The 22,405-nt window shown below is 51.0% G+C and overlaps 1 long non-coding RNA gene across 1 annotated transcript in view; it reads right to left on the minus strand.

Moving 5' to 3' along the window:
• LOC144807858 (uncharacterized) overlaps positions 1-6,491 on the minus strand; it is a 154,197-nt gene extending 147,706 nt beyond the window's left edge. Inside the window, exon 1 of the long non-coding RNA XR_013606478.1 lies at positions 6,186-6,491. This is a non-coding gene — a long non-coding RNA (uncharacterized LOC144807858). The remainder of the gene's footprint in view (positions 1-6,185) is intronic.
• Positions 6,492-22,405: the final 15,914 nt, after the last annotated feature.

Here is a 22,405-nt window from a genome sequence, read left to right on the forward strand (position 1 = left end):
CTGTGTTAAGGCCCCCACGGCCGCAGTCTGCCTAATGCCCCTCAAGGACGGCTGCCCCCACCGGCACTTCCCACGTGGACAGCCCAGCCAGATCAAAGTTCCGCTCCTCCGCCGCGCGTCGCAGGGGCCCCCACCGCGCACCAGGCCGGGGGTGTGTGCTCCTCCTGACCCCCTCCAGGCCGCTCACCTCCGCCTGCTCGTAGATCCCTCCGCTCCGCCGAGTTGCGGTCCGCCGCAGCACGCTCCAGCACCGCGGGGGCCCCGCACTGCACCGCACTCCAGGGGTGGGACGGGGGGGGAGAGACCGCCCCCCAGCAGAGTCGCCGTCTCCTCAGGGCTCCGCGCTGGCCAGCGGAACCGGCCTCCGTCCCGGACGTCTGCCGCCAATCTGCACTTCCGGTCCGGCGGGCTCGGCAACGCAAGTCCGGGGTCAGCCAGGCCTTCCCCCGCTCCTTCTCCGCAGCGGGTCTCGCCCTCCAGATGGCTCTGAGGTGCGTCCGCGGCCGCCAGGAACCTGCCCCCGTGCTCCGGCTCCTCTCGGTAAGCGGACCCGCCGGCAAGGAACGGCTCCGGGGGTGCTATTCGAAGCTATTCAGAGGTCGGCGCCGGAGGGACAGCAAGGTGCGTCTCACTCCGTCGCCATCTTGGCCACGCCCCCTCGATTATCGCCGATTTTGCGGCCGTTTTCGTCCTCAAAGCGGCGATAATTTCATCATCCTATTAGCAAGCTGTTGCTAACATCAGTTAGCGACAGCTTTTAGGTGATAGTGAGCGGTTTGGGGCCCGCTTTGCATGTCAGCGATATTTATCGCTAATGACATGCAAAGTGGGCCTACCCAACCTGTTAGCGACTGAAAGCAGTCGCTAACATCGCTATCGCCTCTTATCAACGCAGGCGTAGCAATTAAAAAATGTGCGCTAAGCGCGAATATCGCTGAAAACTAACGCCTGCTCAGACCACTTCTTAACCTGTATACCCAATGGGAGTTGGATATTCAGGTTAAGACCCTATTGGCGTTAATGCGTGAATATCTCTGGATTCCCAGCGATATTCACGCATTTCGCCGCTATCGCCGGATATTTTATCGCATTGGAGATAAACGTTGCTAATAGCACGTTATCTCTGCGATAAAATCCGGCGATGCGCGGCGATAAAAAAACAACGCTAAGCTTATTTAGCGATAAATATCGCTAGTTGTTGATAATATGCCCCAAGGTTCGAGACCCGACCTGCTCTGCTGACCATCCGGTGATTCTGGGCACATCACTTAATCTCCCATGCCAGATACAATCTGCCCTTGTGTAATGTAATCTGGTGTGTGTATAAAGCGCTCCAGAGGCCCTGGGCCAAGTTCGCGCTAAATAAAGCTGAAAAAAAAAAAAAAAGTTGCTCCCATGAGTCTCCTTCCAGAGCTCAGTTTGACAGGATTTGAACCTGTGATCTGTGGGTTACAGGGAATGCCCAGCTGCCAGCTGGCGATGCTTCCGGCCAGTGCATTCAGGGAGGGGGCGGGGGTACAGCACACGATGCCTTCCCCACACAAAGAGCGGCTTCTGGAGTGAAAGGGCACGAGTCTGGACTGACACCATGACTCAGCAGTCACTCTGCGGAGTCCCCACCCCTCTTGTGCCCACGTGACTCGATTTCCTTCCTGCCAGCTCGCCATAGGCTTCCACTTTGGAGTATCTTGGGCCTCATTTATGAGGCCGTGCGTGAGTTTTGCGCTTCCGATGCGTCACTTTTTGTGACGCATTGGCGGCGTAAAACATGCGTTGTGTTGCGCACTATTTACAAAGTGACGCATCTAAGCAGATGCGTCACTTTGTAAACCCCTGCGCTACATTTTACCTGTGTCAGGTATAATGTATGCAAAGGGGGCGTTCACACGCAAAAAGCCTCGTAATAGTGACGCAGTGAAATCTATGAGGACGCTTTTAGGAAGCTGGTGCGTCAAAATCTTGCGCCTGCCTCACAGCAGGTGTAAGACTGACGCAAGCCCTTTCACATGGGGCTTTCCCGATGTGAAAGGACGCATTGCTGGAGTTGCGTCACTTTTGTGACACACCCCAGCAATGCGTGACTTTTGCGCTTACAGATACGTCAGAAATACTGACGTATCTGTAACTCCTTGCGAAATGATGCGACATATTATAAATATGAAGCATCAATCATGTCGCAGGGAGAGCGCAGTGAAAAGTGACGCATCGCTGTTTTCACGCAGCGATGCGTCACTTTTCATAAATAAGGCCCCTTGTAGTAGTTCCCCAGTACTTTACTTAACATAGGTGGAATGCTACAGAAACCATGCTGCAATTGAGATGCCAACTAGGCTAGGGCAGAATCAGCCATTTATTACTTAAAGAGGAGGGGTTCACATACCATGTATAGTGATGTGTGCATGGGCTTTAAGTGGGATGAAAAAACGGGTGGGGGGAGAGGGGGAGGAGCGAGGCCAATGTCATTAAGGGCGTGGCTTAAAACACATAAGCTAAAAATCTGTGCTTAGCATAGTGTGCCGCCCGTCTTGTATTTTATTTTTGATGTTTATGTCATTACATCCAGATATGTATGATACAACAACTAACATCATACCTACAACAAGTCAGGACTATTGGCTTTGTCAATGGTTGTTAGCTGCGTACGATAAATAAGCAGCAACTAGGATTTGTATATATTATTGAAAAAGCTTCCACTTAAAGCCCTGGTGACATCACGACTGTGTTGCTGCTCCTGAATTTCAAAAAGAGAAGTGGCTATTTGCAGTGTGTGCTATTGAATAGGCCCCCTCACTCACAACAACGTTCGGAGTCTTGTGTTTTAAAAAGCAGACACATGGGAGATGTAAGAAGCAAGGATTTCCCTTCCGCTATAATGCTCACGTGGCGTTACGTCATGCCGCAACTTCTCCACTAGTGAGAAGTGAGCAGTGAGAACACGGGCACACAATGTGCCTTCTGTCCCTGCAGTCCGGAAAACAACAGACCTCCTGTGCCAGGGCATAAAACAGAGCCCGATAAAGACCCGTTTAGAGGCGCCCTTAAAAAAACTGCCGGTGCTCAGACCCGGTGAGACCCGGCCCACTTAAAACTCTGTGTCTGTGTTGTGTGAGAGAGAGAGAGATCTGAAAAGGTATGGCGCACTTCAGCTCCTTCCTAGCGCTGGGGCACTTGTGGCAGCCTAGCGCCAACTTAGGCACCCTTGTGCCACAGCACAACGGTGCCTAAGTTACGGGCAGATTTATTTTGTGCAAGAAAAACAATCTTGTAAGGCAATTTCCTCTTTCTAAGCCTGTTGTAGACTGCATCTCACATAAAAAGAGGAAGTATTAAGGAGAAATAAAGGGGCATATTATCAAGGCGGCGATATAAAATTATCGCGCTTTTGCGGCTGTTTTCGCCCGAAAAGCAGCGATAATTTTATCGCCTTACCAGCAAAGACACGCTATCGCGTGTTTTGCTGATTTGGCTGCTGTTTCCAGCACGCCTATTTTCGCATCGCTAATGAGATGCAAAGTAGGCGTGTCTGTGGAAACAACATGGGTAAATATCGCGAAGTCAGCTTCGCGATATTTACAACGCTGGGAAGCGATTATTTTATTCACGCTAAGTATGCCTTAAAGCAGGAATTTAATGTCTGTTAAATTCCTGATTTATGTCGAAATCAAAGAGGACTAGCTAAGTTACATAAGAGGGGGACTCAATGGAGTACGTGTGCCGACAAACCAGTAGGTTTTTTTCAGAAAGCCCTCACCCACCAACCTAGTTGGTGGCATGCTTCATCATCGGGCCCACCACAGTGACACCTAATGTGCCCCGGGTGTGCTTCAACGCCAGATTACTGCGGAGCTGGTATGCTTGCTGAGTGTGCAGTGTAGTGAGTGTGAAGGTGAAAATTAAAAAACCATACAGGTGGTCCCAGTACCCGAGGGTAAAACAATATTTTAATTTACTGGGCCCCTGTTGGTATATTAAAAGGCAGACGGACGCGTTGGAGTATGGATTATGACCTCCAGTGTCCTGTGTGGTCTACATGTTTCAGCCTGGCCTTTTTTAATTTAAAACAGGCTTTCCTCAGGACCAAGTGAGTATGTGTAAAAGGTGAATTAAATAAATAGACTAAATTATAGTGAGTGTGTTTATTTTTTGCTATGTGTAGCACTCCCTAAGGTGCTAAATGGGTGAGAGGGGGGATCCCTCTCACTTTAACAGTCTTTTTCTGTACAAAGCCTCCTTGGGTCACCTGGCAGAGAAAAAGACCGAAATTGCCGGTCTGGTTCCTCCTTGGACCTGTCGTCCTTCTGCGGTGCCCGAATGTGACATTAGCACCTTTTAAATTAAAAAAGGCCAGGCTGAAACATGTAGACCACACAGGACACTGGAGGTCATAATCCATACTCCAACGCGTCCGTCTGCCTTTTAATATACCAACAGGGGCCCAGTAAATTAAAATATTGTTTTACCCTCGGGTACTGGGACCACCTGTATGGTTTTTTAATTTTCACCTTCACACTCACTACACTGCACACTCAGCAAGCATACCAGCTCCGCAGTAATCTGGCGTTGAAGCACACCCGGGGCACATTAGGTGTCACTGTGGTGGGCCCGATGATGAAGCATGCCACCAACTAGGTTGGTGGGTGAGGGCTTTCTGAAAAAAACCTACTGGTTTGTCGGCACACATACTCCATTGAGTCCCCCTCTTATGTAACTTAGCTAGTCCTCTTTGATTTTGACATATAAAAGTGGGGATCCGGACTAGCTTACCTAGTCCTCACTCTCTCCTTTGATTCAATAAATTCCTGATTTAGGCATACCTAACATGGGAGGTGGATTCATGTGATACGACCACAGGGTCGTATTATCAAGCATATCGCCGTTTTACATGGAAGATTGCTGAAAAACCAGTGATGTTCCATGGAAAAGGGCGATATCGCTGGAATATTAATCGCCATGGTGCTAAACGTTGTTAATACAACGCTAGCCTGGCGAAATATTCCAGAGATAGAAAATAATGCGGTATACAAGGTCAGCGATAATTATCGCTGCCTGTTGCAAATATGCCCCAAAGTTATTTCTCCTCGTTACGCCTCACTGGGGAGGCATATTATTTTTTGCATTCCCAGGTTTACTAGCTGTAATACATCTGGGAATGCGCCAAAATCTAAGGGTGGATAAGGACGCCCATGCTCCACCAATGAGATGCCTCCCAGACGCAGAGTAAAGCAATTCAGCACCAGGGGATGTACTATGTTGCATTTTCTTTACCAAGCTACATAAGACACCGCAAGGCGGCCCTTGCGTGGCTTAATAAATGCCAAATACAATTTTGCATCATGGCTATGGCATAAAAATGGCGCAACAAAGATGTTAGTAACCCTGGGCCTTGATCTCGGCAGTCAGTAAGAACATTCTTACCCAGAACAGTTATTGTATCTGTTCCTTGGATGCAGGGGAGAGCAGTTTCTTCAGGAACACCAAGATAACTGTTACTGAATGTAGGTTACTCTCTTATGTTATTGCTAATTTTTAGGGAAAAAAAACCCCTTTAAATAATATTTAGGGCCTGATTTAGATCTTGTCGGGACCCGTCATCCTGCAGCGGTGAAGGTTCCGAGTGCTCCATCGAGCTGATGGCGGACCATTCGCTGTATTTAGATGTTGCCGCCATTGGCAGTTTCCTGCAGCAGCGTCTTCTCTGCTGGCTAACAGTACTCTGTCACCGTCAAGCCGGCGGGTTTGTGCCAAGACTATTTAGATGTTCCCGTTGTGCTGGCAGCGTCCTGGCGGCAGAGTCCTGACGGAGAGAGGCCATGTTGTTGTGGAGACAGGTTAGAACGTCCCATCATTATCTTACTACACATATTTGGTTTGATTCTGTCAATTTGTTTATGTAGGTAATGTGTAATGCCATTTTTATACTTATTGCACTGCACACCAACAACATACACACACTATTGTATGTACACCCACAGTCACCACAAGCACAAATCCCTCGCCCATGTCACCCAAAAAATACTTTTTATGTGTCATTACAGGGGTGTACATTTAACCACGATTAATTATAAGATGAACACCTATGCATGACACACACATAAAATTGCATGTAAGAGCAATGTAAAAATACACTAGGGGAAAGCTGAAGTTAACACACGATTCATAGTAAGACAAGTTACACAGACGCCTACCTTAGATTTCAAGCGATGACGAGGTTGCTGAGCACCGTGGTTAAGTAGCAGCAGCACAGAAAGGACCTGGACAATGGGGGTCAAGACGGATTTGGAACTTGGAACCCAAAAAAGATATGTTTTCACTTCTTTTCCATCATTTCCGCCAACCTGACTTTGGAGGTTTTCCTGCCACAGTTGCCTCAACGGAAAGGCACATCGCATTCAGCTCTGGGGTTTTCTTCGTGAGACTTCCTCTGACAGCCGCTTATGCCTATAAGTCCCTCGACGTGGGAGCAAGATTCAGGTGGAGGCTACAGGACTTCAATGGTCTTCCCTCCAGAGACCTGCAAACATCTAAATACAGCAGGTGGACCGCCAAGTCAGCGGGTGAGAAAACAGTCAAAAAAGCAATAGCGGGAACAAGTCCGCCAACATCTAAATCAGACTCTATGTGTTAAAGATCAAGTTTGAATGGCAGTATTAGAGCTTTATCAGTGACAGCATGTAACACCTGTCATATCTTCATCGCCCCTCTATGTTTATGCAGTGGAGGGTTAATGCCTGCACAGAACTGCTTGACTGCAACAACTGTTTTCATGATGTATGCGTCATAGCATGATTATGTAATTACATCCTTGCTCTGGGCAATCTGGGTCTAGAGTCTCCAGGGACCCTGGATCTGAGTAACCCACTCTACCCCAGTTATTGCGGTTATTTCCTACTTAAGCAGGGGGATTGAGGCCCATCTGTCTTACCTGCTTTAGGGCATAGGACGCCCTTGCTTGGACACTGGTAAAGTTATACTATTGGCGTTTTATCTGGGCACCATCATGGCCTAGTTGCTTCTATTTGGACTTGGAGACTCATCACTGCAGAACACCTTGCTGCTGCAATAAAATCTTAGAAGCTTGCCCCTGATTGGACATTAAGGGCCCGATTCACAGAACTAACTTAAGACAAAATCCTAAACTTACTACCATTTTCGTATTCACAGAAGGCACTTACTCATTTTGGTATTCACAGAAGACACTTACTCATTTCGGTATTCACAGAAGTTCGGAGTCCTAACTTTACTACTACTAAATTGAGAAAAATCCTAATTTTAAGACTTTCGGTATTCACAGAAGGCATTTAGGAGTCCTAAAGTTAGGAGTCCTAACTTTACTACTACTAAACTGAGAAAAATCCTAATTTTAAGACTTTCGGTATTCACAGAAGGCATTTAGGACTCCTAAAGTTAGGAGTTCTAACTTTACTACTACTAAATTGAGAAAAATCCTGATTTTAAGACTTTGGTATTCACAGAAGGCATTTAGGAGTCCTAAAGTTAGGACTCCTAACTTATGTGAATACCAAAATGAGTAAGTGCCTTTTGTGAATACTAAAATGAGTAAGTGCCTTCTGTGAATATCAAAATGGTAGTAAATTTAGGATTCTGTCTTGTTGGACAGGCCTCGTAGCCGGGCCGTTCCCCCCCTCGCACAACAGGGCCCGGACCCCGGCTCTCCCTGAATCCCCAGCAAGAGCTACCCCGGCAACCCCCCGAGGTAACCCACAACCCGTCCACAACGGGACTCCAGCTCCTGAACCCTCCCGTACCGGCTGGCCCTGGTCCCCGTCAGCACCATGGCCCCGGCCCGGCAGCCATCTTTGGACACTACAGCACGAGGCCACGTGGCCTCGACTCGACCCCAACCCTGGGCCTGGCCAGGCCCCGACATCGAGGCACCAACCTCCACACAGGAGGTAAAGAGACCACTTGGCAGGTCGATGAAAGAAGGAGGCGTCAACGGCTCTCCTCCGCCAGGTGTCGATCACCCCCGGCCTCCCTGGGGGCTGGCTCCACCCCCCTGCTGGGTGTCGGGACTCCCTCATTCCGGACCTCCCGACCCCCAGGCACGAGGGTCCGGACATCAAAGGGGACTAGACCTATAACTGGGGCAGCCCCAGACCAGGAAGGCAGTTGTATCCTGGAGTCGAGAGACACCGAGAAGAACTCATCCTTGACGGACTGCTGGCGCTGCCACAGCTCTGTCTCGTGAAACCATCATCTTGGCCTGCTGGCGCTGCCGCGGCCCTCCGCCTCGTGAAACCATCATCTTGGCCTGCTGGCGCTGCCGCGGCCCTCCGCCTCGTGAAACCATCATCTTGGCCTGCTGGCGCTGCCGCGGCCCTCCGCCTCGTGAAACCATCATCTTGGCCTGCTGGCGCTGCCGCGGCCCTCTGCCTCGTGAAAACCATCATCTTGGCCTGCTGGCGCTGCCGCGGCCCTCTGCAACGTGAACCATCATCTTGGTCTGCTGGCGCTGCCGCGGCCCTCTGCCATTTGAACCATCGCCTCGGCCTGCTGGCACTGCCGCGGCCCCTTCGTTGTGGACCTTCCTCCTAGCCGGCTGGCGCTGCCGCGGCCCGACCTTGTAGACTCCTAAGCTCGAGGATTGTGAGCTCCCCTCCTGCCACCCCCTGTACCGATCCGGTACCAAGACTGTCCCGCTACCCCCTTTCCCTACAGAGACTAGAATTGAGAGGACCCTCGAGTCCTGAATCTCCTGTACCGCTGATAACCTTGCCGCAAGAACCCTATATAAAGAGTGTTGATCTCATCCTTGTGTGGTGTCTATCTGTGGGGAGGGAAGTGACTTGTCTGTACGATCGCCGGAGACGGCCCTCATCGGAGGCCTATCCCCCAGTATTCGGCCGACCCTCCGGGTCGCCGTCTAACATTGGTGGCCAGCGGCGCGATCCGAACCTACGCATAATCGTACAGAGGGTCACTCGCCCCACGACACACAACCACCATGACAACAAAAGAGAGCGGAACAACGGAAAAATTCCAGATGGAAAAGCTAGAAAAATACAACCACAGAGAACTGAAACAATTCTGCATAGAATTAGGCATTTCAACCACAGGACTGAGCACGAAAGAGGACTTCAAACGAGCCCTGGAATCTTGGGCGGAAACGGGTACGACCGTACCCCAAACACGAAGCCACGAGACACCCGAAACAAGCCCCACACCGACGGAAGAAAGAAGATCGGGTCTCTCCCCAGAAGAGGTCCGGGAACGGGAAAAAAGCAGGCTCCATGAATTAGAACTGGCACGACTTCGCTTAGATGGAGAGCTCAAATTGGCGGAACAAAAAATAACGTTGGAACACTTACGGCTCCGAGAGGAGCGAGAAGAGAAACAAAGGCAGAGAGAACTAGAAGAGAAGAAGCTAGCCTACGAACATGAGCGCAACCTCAAAGAACTAGAGATTCGAAAGTAGAACAAGGAGCTCGGGGTCCCCGAGCGCATGAACACTCCTGGCCCAGGGAAGAGGTGTGGCGCCGCGGCCAGGGCGACTGACGCTGGAATCTGGGGACCACGGTTCGATCCCCGGTTCCGGCGGCAGGTTAGCCCAGCACCATGTGACTCTGGGCAATAGCTCGCTTAATCTTTCCAACGGCCCCCCAGCGCCTAGAGACCCTTACGGGTGATTGTGCGCTTTACAAATGTGGACTTTTACTACAGACCCCAAGGTCCACATACCCAAAGATGTCGTCAGAGAGTACTACAAGAACGATGATATCCAGCAATGGTTCAAAGCATACGAGGTAGCCATGACCTCCCACCGGATTCCCCGGAGAGACTGGGGAGCCGGGTTATGGGGGAGGTTTGTCAACGAAGGGCGAGACGCCCTGCTGCAACTCCCGGACCATCTGATGACATCCTACGACCACATGAAAGCCGCCCTCCTCACTCGATACGGACTCACACCCGAGATGTACCGCCAGCGGTTCCGCGACTGCAAACGGATCCCGGGTACAACTTGGGTGGAGTACGTGAACTTCTTTAGCCGGGCCTTCGAGGGGTGGATCAAGGGCAGCAACGTGACCACCTACGAGCAGCTCTTTGACCTTATTGTGTGGGAGCACCTTTCTAACAACTGCTTCATCGAACTCAGGCAGCACCTCCTGGACAGTAAACTAACGGAACCTCGGCAACTCGCCGCCGAAGCGGACCGATGGGAAAGCACCCGAGTTGGCCAAAACGGACCCAGCGAACCGAACAGAACTGCCCAAGGGCCCCATCGCCCCCGTGGAGGAGGAGGCCAGGGTCGGGGGAGGGACACCGGCCCGGTGACTCCTGCAAGCAACCCCCCGCCCCCGGCCGGCAGGGGAAACCCTCCGATGCGACCAGGCTTCCGAGCCAACATTACTTGCCACCGATGCCAGCGACCCGGCCACTACGCCAATGATCCCAACTGCCCAAAGAACCCGAACACTATACCCCGCCAGGTCGCTGCTGCAGCCCTGGGGGAAGAGCAAACCCCAGAAGACCAGGAAGAGTACGAAACCGACCAGCCTGAGTGGGAACCGGCCGCCATGTCCCTGGTTTGCCTAGGGGAACGAGACCTGATCCCTCGGGCCCCCCTTCCCGCCAACACGCAGAAGTATAGCCAGTGGGTCAACATTAATGGCCGCCGGGCTGAAGCCCTCCGCGACACCGGGGCCAGTGTGACCGCGGTCCGCTGTCATCTGGTGGCCCCGGACCAGATCTTGCCGAACATTCTTTGCCCTGTCCGGTCGGCCGACAACTCAGAAAGTCTATGTCAAATGGCCTACGTCCCCTTCGAATGGGGAGGAGTATCAGGGATGCTGAAAGTGACTGTCCGCGATGATGCCCCCGTGGATTGCCTCCTGGAGAACGATCTCGAAAGTTCTCCCTGGGCAGCAGTCGAACGGAGAGAGCACCTGGGGATGCTGGGCCTCCCCGAATGGGTCTGTGCCACGACCCGGTCCATGACCGCCCGTGCCGTCCCCCGTCCAGAGGAACCCGAGTGGCCGGAGCCTCCTCCCGCGATTGTCCCAGAGGAGGCCACCCCAGAAGCGAGCTCCCCGGCCCAAACCGAAGAAGGACCCGGTCGGCTCCAGGACCTCCCCGACCTGGCCCAGTGGCGTCAAGAGGGGGGTCCCACCCAGGAACAATTCCGACAAGAACAGAGAACCTGTCCCTCCCTCGAGGGACTCCGGCAGCAAGCCCTGGCCCAGAGCGCAGGGGACACCTCGGGGGCCCACTGGATCTACTGGGACAATGACCTGCTCTACAGTGAGCAAAGGATTGCGGAACTGGGGGCCAGTCGGGTGCTGGTGGTGCCCCTCCGCTTCAGAGATTTCCTCTTGAACTTAGCCCACGATGTACCCCTTGCCGGACACCTGGGACAGGACAAAACGTACGACCGCCTGGTGACCCACTTTTACTGGCCCCGAATGCGAAAGGATGTCACCAACCACTGCAAGGCCTGCCCCACCTGCCAGGCCAGCGGGAAAAGTGGCCGAAAAACCAAAGCACCCTTGCAGCCTTTTCCCGTCGTCACCACCCCGTTCAAACGGGTGGGGATAGACATTGTGGGGCCCCTGGACCCCCGAACAGCCCAAGGACACCGGTTCATCCTGGTCCTGGTGGACCACGCATCCCGCTATCCCGAGGCCATCCCTCTTCGAACCGTGACGGCGCCTGTGGTAGGCCGAGCCCTGATGGGGATCTTCTCCCGGGTGGGCTTTCCCCGGGAGGTCGTCAGCGACAGGGGCACAAACTTCATCTCGAAATACATGAAGTCTCTCTGGCAACAGTGCGGGGTCACCTACAAATTCACGACCCCCTATCACCCGCAAGGAAATGGATTGGTCGAGCGGTTTAACCGCACTCTCAAAGGAATGATCATGGGCCTAGAAGAGCCCCTCCATCGCCAGTGGGACGTGCTTCTCCCGTGCCTCCTGTTCGCCTACCGAGAGGTCCCCCAAAAATCCCTAGGCTTCAGCCCATTTGAACTCCTGTACGGACACCCAGTCCGGGGTCCCCTCAGCCTAGTCAAAGAAGGTTGGGAGAGGCCCCCCCAGAAAACTCCCCCGGATGTATACAAATATCTCTTGGCCCTTCGCAACCAGACCCGGCGATTCAGGGAGATCGCCAAAGTCAACCTTGAAGCCAGTCAGGAAGACATGAAGATATGGTATGATCAGCACGCCTCCTCCCTCGAGTTTGAGCCGGGACAGCAGGTCTGGGTGATGTCCCCGGTTGAACCCTGTGCCCTACAGGACAAATGGTCCGGACCCTTCAAGGTGATCGAACGCAAGGGGCCCGTCACCTACTTAATCGACATGGAAACTTCCCGGAACCCCCTACGGGTCCTCCACGCCAACAGACTCAAGCCCCATTTTGTACGCTCAGAACTCAGCCTCCTGATGGCTACCGATAATGGGACGGAAGAAGACTCCGAGCCCCTTCCGGACCTGCTGAGGACCCTCGAGCAGGATGGCTCCGTGGAAGGGGTCAGACTCTCCGAGGCCTTGTCCCCGGAGCAACGCCAAGACTGTCAAGCTCTCCTGACACGATTCGCATCCTTGTTCTCTCTCACCCCTGGGGTCACCCCCTGGTGCCTTCACGATGTGGACACCGGGGACAGCCCCCCTATTCGCCACAGGGCGTACCGCGTACCAGATCGGGTGCGCGCCTGCATCCAGACCGAGGTGTCCAAGATGCTGGCACTGGGAGTGATCGAACCTTCTGACAGCCCCTGGGCCAGCCCAGTCGTCCTGGTCCCCAAGGCCGCCGCCCCGGGCGTTGCCCCTGAGCTCCAGTTCTGTGTGGACTACCGGGGACTGAATGCCATTACCAGGACCGACGCTCACCCCATCCCCCGGGCAGATGAGCTAATTGACCGTATGGGGGCCGCCCGCTACCTGAGCATCTTCGATTTAACAGCGGGCTACTGGCAAATCGGCCTCACCCCCAGGGCCCAAGAACGATCCGCCTTCTCTACCCCGGACGGTCACTACCACTTCAAGGTGATGCCATTCGGCATGAAAAACGCTCCAGCAACATTTCAACGACTCGTGAACCAGGTACTGGCGGGCCTCGAAGAATTCAGCGCCGCCTACCTGGACGACATCGCTGTGTACAGTCACCACTGGACCGACCACCTCCGCCACCTGCGGGAAGTTCTACACGCCCTCCAGCAGGCCGGGCTCACCCTCAAGGCCAGCAAATGTCAGGTTGGCCAAGGGTCCGTGACCTACCTAGGACACCAAGTGGGAAGCGGTCTGGTGGCCCCCCTCCAGCCCAAGATCGCGGCCATCCAGGCCTGGCAACCCCCTACGACCCAAACCGAGGTCCGGGCCTTCCTGGGACTCACCGGGTACTACCGGCGGTTTGTGAAGGACTATGGCAGCATCGTGGGGCCCCTCACGGAGCTCACATCCAAGAAGAACCCCAAAACAGTCAACTGGACTCCGGACTGCCAATCGGCCTTCGAGAAGCTGAAGGCCGCCATGTGCACTGCCCCAGTGCTCCAAGCTCCCGACTACGGCCGGGAATTCTTCGTACAGACGGACGCCTCCGATCATGGCGTGGGGGCCGTCCTCTCCCAACTCAACACCGAGGGAGTCGATCAGCCAGTGGCATTCATCAGCCGACGCCTGCTGGCCCGGGAACAGCGCTGGAGCACCATCGAGAGGGAGGCCTTCGCCGTAGTATGGGCCCTCAAGAAGCTCCGGCCCTACCTCTTCGGCACCCCCTTTCGGGTGCAGACAGACCACCGACCCCTGCAATGGCTGATGCAGATGCGGGGGGAAAACCCGAAACTGTTGCGCTGGTCCATCTCCCTACAGGGGATGGACTTCACTGTGGAGCATCGTCCAGGCCAGGACCACGCCAACGCAGACGGCCTGTCACGCTTTTTCCGCCTCGACGAGGAGAGTCCCCAAGAGGATGGCTGACTCTCCCTGCCTTCAGCTGGGGGGGACGCATGTTGGACAGGCCTCGTAGCCGGGCCGTTCCCCCCCCCGCACAACAGGGCCCGGACCCCGGCTCTCCCTGAATCCCCAGCAAGAGCCACCCCAGCAACCCCCCGAGGTAACCCACAACCCGTCCACAACGGGACTCCAGCTCCTGAACCCTCCCGTACCGGCTGGCCCTGGTCCCCGTCAGCACCATGGCCCCGGCCCGGCAGCCATCTTTGGACACTACAGCACGAGGCCACATGGCCTCGACTCGACCCCAACCCTGAGCCTGGCCAGGCCCCGACATCGAGGCACCAACCTCCACACAGGAGGTAAAGAGACCACTTGGCAGGTCGATGAAAGAAGGAGGCGTCAACGGCTCTCCTCCGCCAGGTGTCGATCACCCCCGGCCTCCCTGGGGGCTGGCTCCACCCCCCTTCTGGGTGTCGGGACTCCCTCATTCCGGACCTCCCGACCCCCAGGCGCGAGGGTCCGGACATCAAAGGGGACTAGACCTATAACTGGGGCAGCCCCAGACCAGGAAGGCAGTTGTATCCTGGAGTCGAGAGACACCGAGAAGAACTCATCCTTGACGGACTGCTGGCGCTGCCACAGCTCTGTCTCGTGAAACCATCATCTTGGCCTGCTGGCGCTGCCGCGGCCCTCCGCCTCGTGAAACCATCATCTTGGCCTGCTGGCGCTGCCGCGGCCCTCCGCCTCGTGAAACCATCATCTTGGCCTGCTGGCGCTGCCGCGGCCCTCCGCCTCGTGAAACCATCATCTTGGCCTGCTGGCGCTGCCGCGGCCCTCTGCCTCGTGAAAACCATCATCTTGGCCTGCTGGCGCTGCCGCGGCCCTCTGCAACGTGAACCATCATCTTGGTCTGCTGGCGCTGCCGCAGCCCTCTGCCATTTGAACCATCGCCTCGGCCTGCTGGCACTGCCGCGGCCCCTTTGTCGTGGACCTTCCTCCTAGCCGGCTGGCGCTGCCGTGGCCCGACCTTGTAGACTCCTAAGCTCGAGGATTGTGAGCTCCCCTCCTGCCACCCCCTGTACCGATCCGGTACCAAGACTGTCCCGCTACCCCCTTTCCCTACAGAGACTAGAATTGAGAGGACCCTCGAGTCCTGAATCTCCTGTACCGCTGATAACCTTGCCGCAAGAATCCTATATAAAGAGTGTTGATCTCATCCTTGTGTGGTGTCTATCTGTGGGGAGGGAAGTGACTTGTCTGTACGATCGCCGGAGACGGCCCTCATCGGAGGCCTCTCCCCCAGTATTCGGCCGACCCTCCGGGTCGCCGTCTAACATGTCTTAAGTTAGTTCTGTGAATCGGGGGCATTGTTCTGGCACTCTGCAAGAAGACAATATGCCAACCTGAGACAGAAAACTCGGTGTACTACAACCACCCTGCAACCCACTGACCATTACTTGAGTGAGATGCCTTCTAGGTAATGATCTGTCCTGTGAAATTTCATTGGAATAGTTAGTGGATCCCTAACCATCTTTCATCATATATATCAACATACTCAAAACACTAGGAATCCGAGAATAGATTTTCCAGAGTTATTAAACTTAAAATCCTATTTTAGCGCACATAATATGAAAAGTAACTATTAAAAAACAAGCATTAAAAATGCAATAGGTCTCTCCTTTCATTCAGTTAAAGCCATTTGCTTTGCTATAAAATACCATTAGCAAAGCAAATGGCTTTACCTTAATCAAAGGTGAGACCTATTGCATTGTCAATGCTTGTTGTGCTTTGTGTGCATGTATTTGTCCTTTTTTGTTTAACATGTTAATCTATCATTCTCCCATGTTTGAAAAGTAAATGAAAAATGACTGCCTGTGTTTCAACGCATGAGTATGCGTGTGATGTGTACATGCATTAGAATGCATGTGTGTCCAGCTTGGCTGTCCTGGAATGTTTTTTTTTAATGCAAAACTCATTTCACGATTGCAGTCATGCGTTTGCAATTGTTAAAAGACCGTCATTAGCTCTGCTGATCCAAAACCTGTTGGCTTTGCCAATGTTGGGTTCAATGTTTTTGACAGAAATCGTGTACCAGACACAAATATGTGGACAGATGTTGTTACGCTAGTTACCATAAACACACACGCATAAGGGCACACAATCCAGTTGCTTAAACAAAACAAGCATTAGCAAAGCCAGTCGGTCTGGTTTTAATGTGGCAATGCATGAAGACACGGCAATGCACAAATGCAATTTGCCTCCATAGCACATGAAAGCCAGACCCATTGGCTTTGCCAAACTGTGTTTAGGTTTGGGGGGAAAGTACTGAGATGTCATTAAAATCGAACTGATGAAGTTGCATTTTTAAAAACTAGAAGGTTGTTGTGTTGAATTGGTGATAGTCACAGCGCTATCCATATCTCAGGTACGTATATTTAAAGGTAACAACGATTTATTTGGAGAAACTCTGCCACTGTGCGATTTTTTTAATAAACTTAAAATAAAATAAGAATAAAAGTGCACATTTTAGTTGTGTTGTGCACGCTTGAAACGAATGTTTAAACCTTGTCAAGCAAAGAGTGTGTGTGTGTGTGTGTGTTTTACATCAGTATTTGAACCGGTATTCTCCGAGAGGGTGGACTGTTATGTTGGATAGACAGGCAGTGTGGGGCAAGTATCAGGAGTGTGTACCGGACGTCATTACAGATATGTAATGGTACAGTATGTGCGCTTGGGTACAACCGGTATCCAGCAATGTACACTTTAAACTCATTCAATGTACACATGCTTACTTAAATCGGTAGATTTTCCTGGGGCTTCCATCCATTTGCCATTTTGTCATATGGAGCGGATGGGCTTCGTGCACCTTGCCTTGGCATGTTGGAGAGTAGAGGGTTTCTGGTCGGAGGTACTGACTAAACATACACGCTGCACTAGCCGTGAGATGCAGGGCGCCATTCAACAATGCCGACTGGGATAAGGGATTGCTGCCTAAGAAAGAGAAAAGTAAAGGTAAAATGGCCTGGAAGTTTCGGCTGTAATTATTGGTACTAGCCAGAGGCGCAGCTAGAGCCACATTTCGAGGGGGGGCGCTAAGAAAATCTTTCGGGCGGGGCTAAATCTCTAAGCAATAGGCAACGTGGAACTGGAGGGGTTCCTAGAAGCGGTGAAACAACAACAATACCTCATTAACAAGAAAAAGGTCTTTAACCCTATCCATGATTATGACAAGCCCAGCTCGTCATGAGGCACAGTGGAGCTGTGCTCATGACGAGCTGGGCTCGTCATCACGGCCGCGGCACTCCTCCGTGTGGTGAATTCCACGCTTATGTGGACGTACTATTGGAGTGGGCGTAGTCATGACTAGTCCAGCTCGTCATGAGCACCGTCGTGCGCGGCCCCTACCCCCCGCACCGCGGGGGAATTACCCTCGCTATGAAGGGGTTAAAAGACCTGTAAAGTATTTGGGTGCGGCTGTGTGTGTGCCAAGGATGCTGTCTCATCCTGGGCTGCCACACATGACGATGGGGCTGAAGCCCTTTGAGTCCACTCTGCTGCAAGGGTGCCTGCGTAGGCACTACATCGATAAACTTAGCGTCATCGTAGGGGGAAACGCAAGGCTGCACCACTTTCTTGTAAATTTGGTGCAGCCTAGCGTTTCCGAAGAGGCGAAAGGTGTCGTTAAGCCACGGAGACTAACGACATGCTCCACCACCTTATTGTACATATCCCCCCTTGTTCCTTGTTTAAAAGCAATCACTGAAAAGTACACCAAAAACCGTATAGGAAAACTCACATATATATTCAAGCAGACTGAATTATCATGTTGAAATGAATAACGACATTAATAAATGTGCATTTATATTTAAAACATGCACCTCAATAGGAACATAGATAATCCAAACAGGGGAATACCTAGAAAGTAAAATATATATGATAAATTGAGTGTACATGCACTGAATGGAGCTGGTGAAGTTTGCAGGGCCTGCTGCCCATGAAGGAGACCTGGCATCAGAGGCCTTTCTGACTTAAGAAGACCCTACGAAACAGCTGCGAGGGACTGAATACCCCATCAAACCTTCCACTTTGAGGTTCAAGCAGCACTCTGGTCCCTCAAGGCTGATAAGTCCAGAGGAAAATGGCTTGCAAAAGTATGCTAATGATTCTGAACTGCTCACTGGTGAAGCCATCTGTAGTTATTGTGCTGTACATGCCAGCACTGTATCTGTCAAAGACTTTAAAACTGCTTTATTATACTCCCTAACAAGTGTGCCCTTAAACTTTTACTTCACTGGATCCAGACTTAGAAGGAAGCTCCCAACGAAGCAAGCACTCTCTGCCCATCTTGGTTGTGCTTGAGCGAGAAGCCCATGGATCTTTAATATAGATCTGAATGCTGCTGCTCACTTGTTAGAATTAAGGGGCATATTATCAACAAATAGCGATATTTATCGCTAAGTAGGGTTAGTGGCATTTTTTTTATCGCCGCGCATCACAGGATTTTATCGCTGAGATAACGTGCTATTAGCAACGTTTATCTAAAAAGCGATCCAATTCCCGGCGATAGCGGCAAAATCCGCGAATATCGCTGAGAATACAGCGATATTCATGCATTATCGCTAACAGGGTCTTAACCATTATATCCACCTCCCATTGGATATAATGGCTAAGAACTGGTCTGAGCAGGTGTTAGTTTTTGGAGATATTCGCGCTTAGCGCGAATATTTCCATCGCTACGCCTGTGTTGGTAATAGGCAATAGCGATGTTAGCGACTGCTTTCAGTCGCTAACAGGTTGGATACGCCCACTTTGCATGTCATTAGCAATAAATATCGCTGACATGCAAAGCGGGCCCCAAACCACTCGCTATCGCCTACAAGCTGTCGCTAACATCAGTTAGCGACAGCTTGCTAATAGGGCGATAGTATTATCGCCGCTTAGCGGCCGAAAACGGCCGCTCAAGCGGCGAAAACTGCCTATCACCCCCCTTGATAATATGCCCCTAAAGTCCCTGGGAACAACACACCTATCTACGTTTAGTCCTCTTTCTGTTTAAGGCCAAACCTTAAAGCAAACATTGCATATTTTACAATATCTCTCAAGTCATGGTGGAAGGAGGCCTCGAACAAGATGGACGTGACTACCCTTCCAGATCTTACAGGATGATGTATTGGACAAAAGCACTATGCAGTCAGGTGTTTGAGGTCTTAGGCTTAGACAGCTGATCTATCTTACTGAGTACTACATATTCACGCTGTAAAATGCACGCCACATCTCCGCACGCCATGCCTTACAAGCAAACACTACTTCTCCCATTTGTACTAGCTACGACCTTAAGGCAGCAGAGCTATTCTCCACAGCCCTATTAGCCACACTGCTTTCTCACCTTTTTTTTTTGCAGAGTTTTATATAGCGCGTACTTGACCCGAATCGGGTATCAGAGTGCTTTATGTAAATGTCGGAATTTTGTAAAGCGCACAGCTACCTCCACCGGAGGTGTCCCGGCGCTGTCCGTATACCGCTTAGGAACCCTTCCTGGCTTTCCTGGGAAATGTCCACTCCTGGGCACCCCCCAGGTGCAGCCAGGCATCCCAGCGCTTTTGGGGCCGTTGTGGAGACTAAGCAAGCTATTGCCCAGAGTTGCAGCGTGGGACCCATGATCAGAACAGGTACTGAGGCGAGAATATCCGGTCAGGGGAATTAATGAGTCGGAGACCCGCCGAGGCGGGAATCGAACCCTGGTCCCTGGCCAGAGCTCTGCATCAAGGTCTGCCTACTCTAACCATTGAGCCACACTTCTCCACTTTACATAGCACCAGTTACGTTACATGAGGACACATATTCATTTTTGTTAGGCACGGGGAGATTGACCCCCAGATTCATCATTGTCATGTTTTGCAAGTCCTTAATAGCGATTATTAAGGAATCGCTATTAAAGACTCACAAAACGGGATTCATGTAGAAATCGCAATATTTTTTGCGATTTCTACTGCCTCCTTATTTGCGATTCGCTAATTGCTAATCGCAAATAAGGAATGGCTTTGCCATCCATTCCTATGGGCCTAAAGGCCTATAGGAATGAATGGGGAGTCATTCCTTATTTGCGATTAGCAATTAGCGAATGGCAAATAAGGAAGCGATTTCAAGGGTGCCAGGGTGTCCAAAGGACACCCTGTAGCACCCCTGAAATGGTAATGTACACTGGTGTTACATGTGTGTGTGTAACATACAACTTAGAAAAATGCACTAAAGTGCATTTTTCTAAGTTTTCGCTATTTACCACGTAGTCAGACTTCGCGGTAAATAGCGGCCCCAGATTGCGAATTCGCAAATTTAAAATGGTTCATGAATTGCGTTTAAGGAATCTCAAATTGAGATTCCTTAAATGCAATTATTCGCAATTTAGCGATTTCTAGAAATGCGATTTTTGCATTTGGGATGATGAATCCCAAATGCAAAAATAGCACTCGCAAAGGGCCAGATTCTCAGAATCTGGCCCTTTGAGAGCCGTTTTGGGCTTGATGAATCTGGCTGTAAGTGATTTGCCCAGAATCACAGGAGGTTTAGCGTCATTACCAAGACTCGAACCCAGTTCCCCAGGTCTCCCCTCCTCCCACTATTTTCTCCTACTTAGAATCTGCTTGTTCATACTTTTTCACTGTTCAGTGTCAGGTGATGAAGTGTCTGTTCATGTTATATTGTAAAGCGCCCATATACTTTGCAGGGCATGATCGCTGTATGTATGAGATAAAGTACCCCCTGCCCAACATTATAAGGATCCTGCAAGTAACCGAGTTCAGTAACCATATAGAGGAACGAGGCTAAAGGTCATGTTCCTTTATAAGGTAATGGAACTCCAAGATGACTGGCAATATCCTTGTTATGTACAGCATGGGTACTTTATTCCTTATAATACATGGTCACAACATCACATTGAACACAAACCACTTAATTCTTTGGTAAGTAGCTCTTTCATATGAAAGAGAGAGCATGGTTGTAAAAATAAAGAATACAAGTAGAAACTCTAGTACAAAATTAAACACATCAAAAACGCTGTCAGATATTTATTGCAAAGAGATATTTGAAGCAGTTTAATACAAGTTAGATTTCTTTTTAAAAAGGTGCAGTAGAAACTTCCTGAAAGATTCTAACTTTTCGATAATTACCAAAGTAGTGCAACAAATAAACACGTTGTCATAAATATGTTCATGTTGCTTTAACCCCTTCGGTGCTCATGACATAACGGTTCCGTCATGAGCTACGGCTGAGCTGTGCTCATGACGGAACCGTTCCGTCATGACCACGCCTGTTTCTATTAGGGCTCAGCACCGGAGGGGGAAACGCGGCCGCACGGAAGAGGTTAACTGTGGTCTGTGACCAGACTTGCCTTTCCCCTCAGCTCCTGGCTCTGGCAGCAGGCATTGTGACTTCATAACGTAATTCAACTAAATTACTACAGTTGAGTTGTGACATTATTTCTTCATAAACGGTGACGTGGTGCGTCTCAAGTCACTGATTATAAAAAATTATTGACAGGTAATCAGGGATTGCAGAATATCATGTATTATTAAACAATTAAATAAAGCGAAATGTCGTAGAACACACAGCGTTCCTTGAAGTGTATAAGATACTCATCTTACATATATATATTATATTATATATATAAATATATATGATATAATATATATATCATATATATTATATCATATATATGATATAATATATATTACATATATCTTAGGCATGAGTGTGTGCTGGTGGGGCTACTTGTATTTCCCAGGAAGTAGCTAGCAAATTAAAATACCCCCCCACACTTTGAGCCATACCTCAAATGCCATTGGGTGAGCGAAGTGAGTAAGCCCTATCGACTCTAGATGAGGACACTTATTAACCACTTCTGTTTTTAGGTTTCGCCCTGGCCGTTGCAACTGTGTAGCAGTTGCTCCGCCCAGGGCGAAATCTCATGATCCTACATATGGGGCTTTGGTTCCGCCTCTGTCTCCCATTGGCTAGCTCCATAAATGGAGGCTAGCCATTGGAAGACATGAGCGTCAATCACGCTTTCCCCGTGAAAACGCGATTCGGGGTCGTTTCTCGGTCTTTTTTTAAGTCCCGCCCCTTTGTCCTGGGCCGTGCTGTGATTGGCTGCCGGCCGGGACACCCCCGTGACGTCATTCCCCAGGCCGCGCTGTGATTGGCTGGCCGGCCCGGGACCTGACTTGTTTTAGTTGTTGAATTGAATTTCAGTTGGTGCTGGCAGGACAGTTACACTGAGCACATATACGTATGACACTGAAGAAGCCGAACAGAACCCAGCGCTCTTCTTTAAAACAGTAAAGGTTCTACAAGAACCATCACATGAGTGCCTGGTTTGCCTTTATCACCTCGGAGCAGATCCAGATTTCTCGTTTCCTCTCTACTTTCACGTGCCCCCGAGCACCTACCCATCTCTCTCTGTTGCCCACACCCCTCAACTGCCCTTGTTGTTTGGCCTATGTTAC

This window comes from Lissotriton helveticus, chromosome 1_2 (genome assembly GCF_964261635.1).
Source record: "Lissotriton helveticus chromosome 1_2, aLisHel1.1, whole genome shotgun sequence".
Taxonomy (NCBI): domain Eukaryota; kingdom Metazoa; phylum Chordata; class Amphibia; order Caudata; family Salamandridae; genus Lissotriton; species Lissotriton helveticus.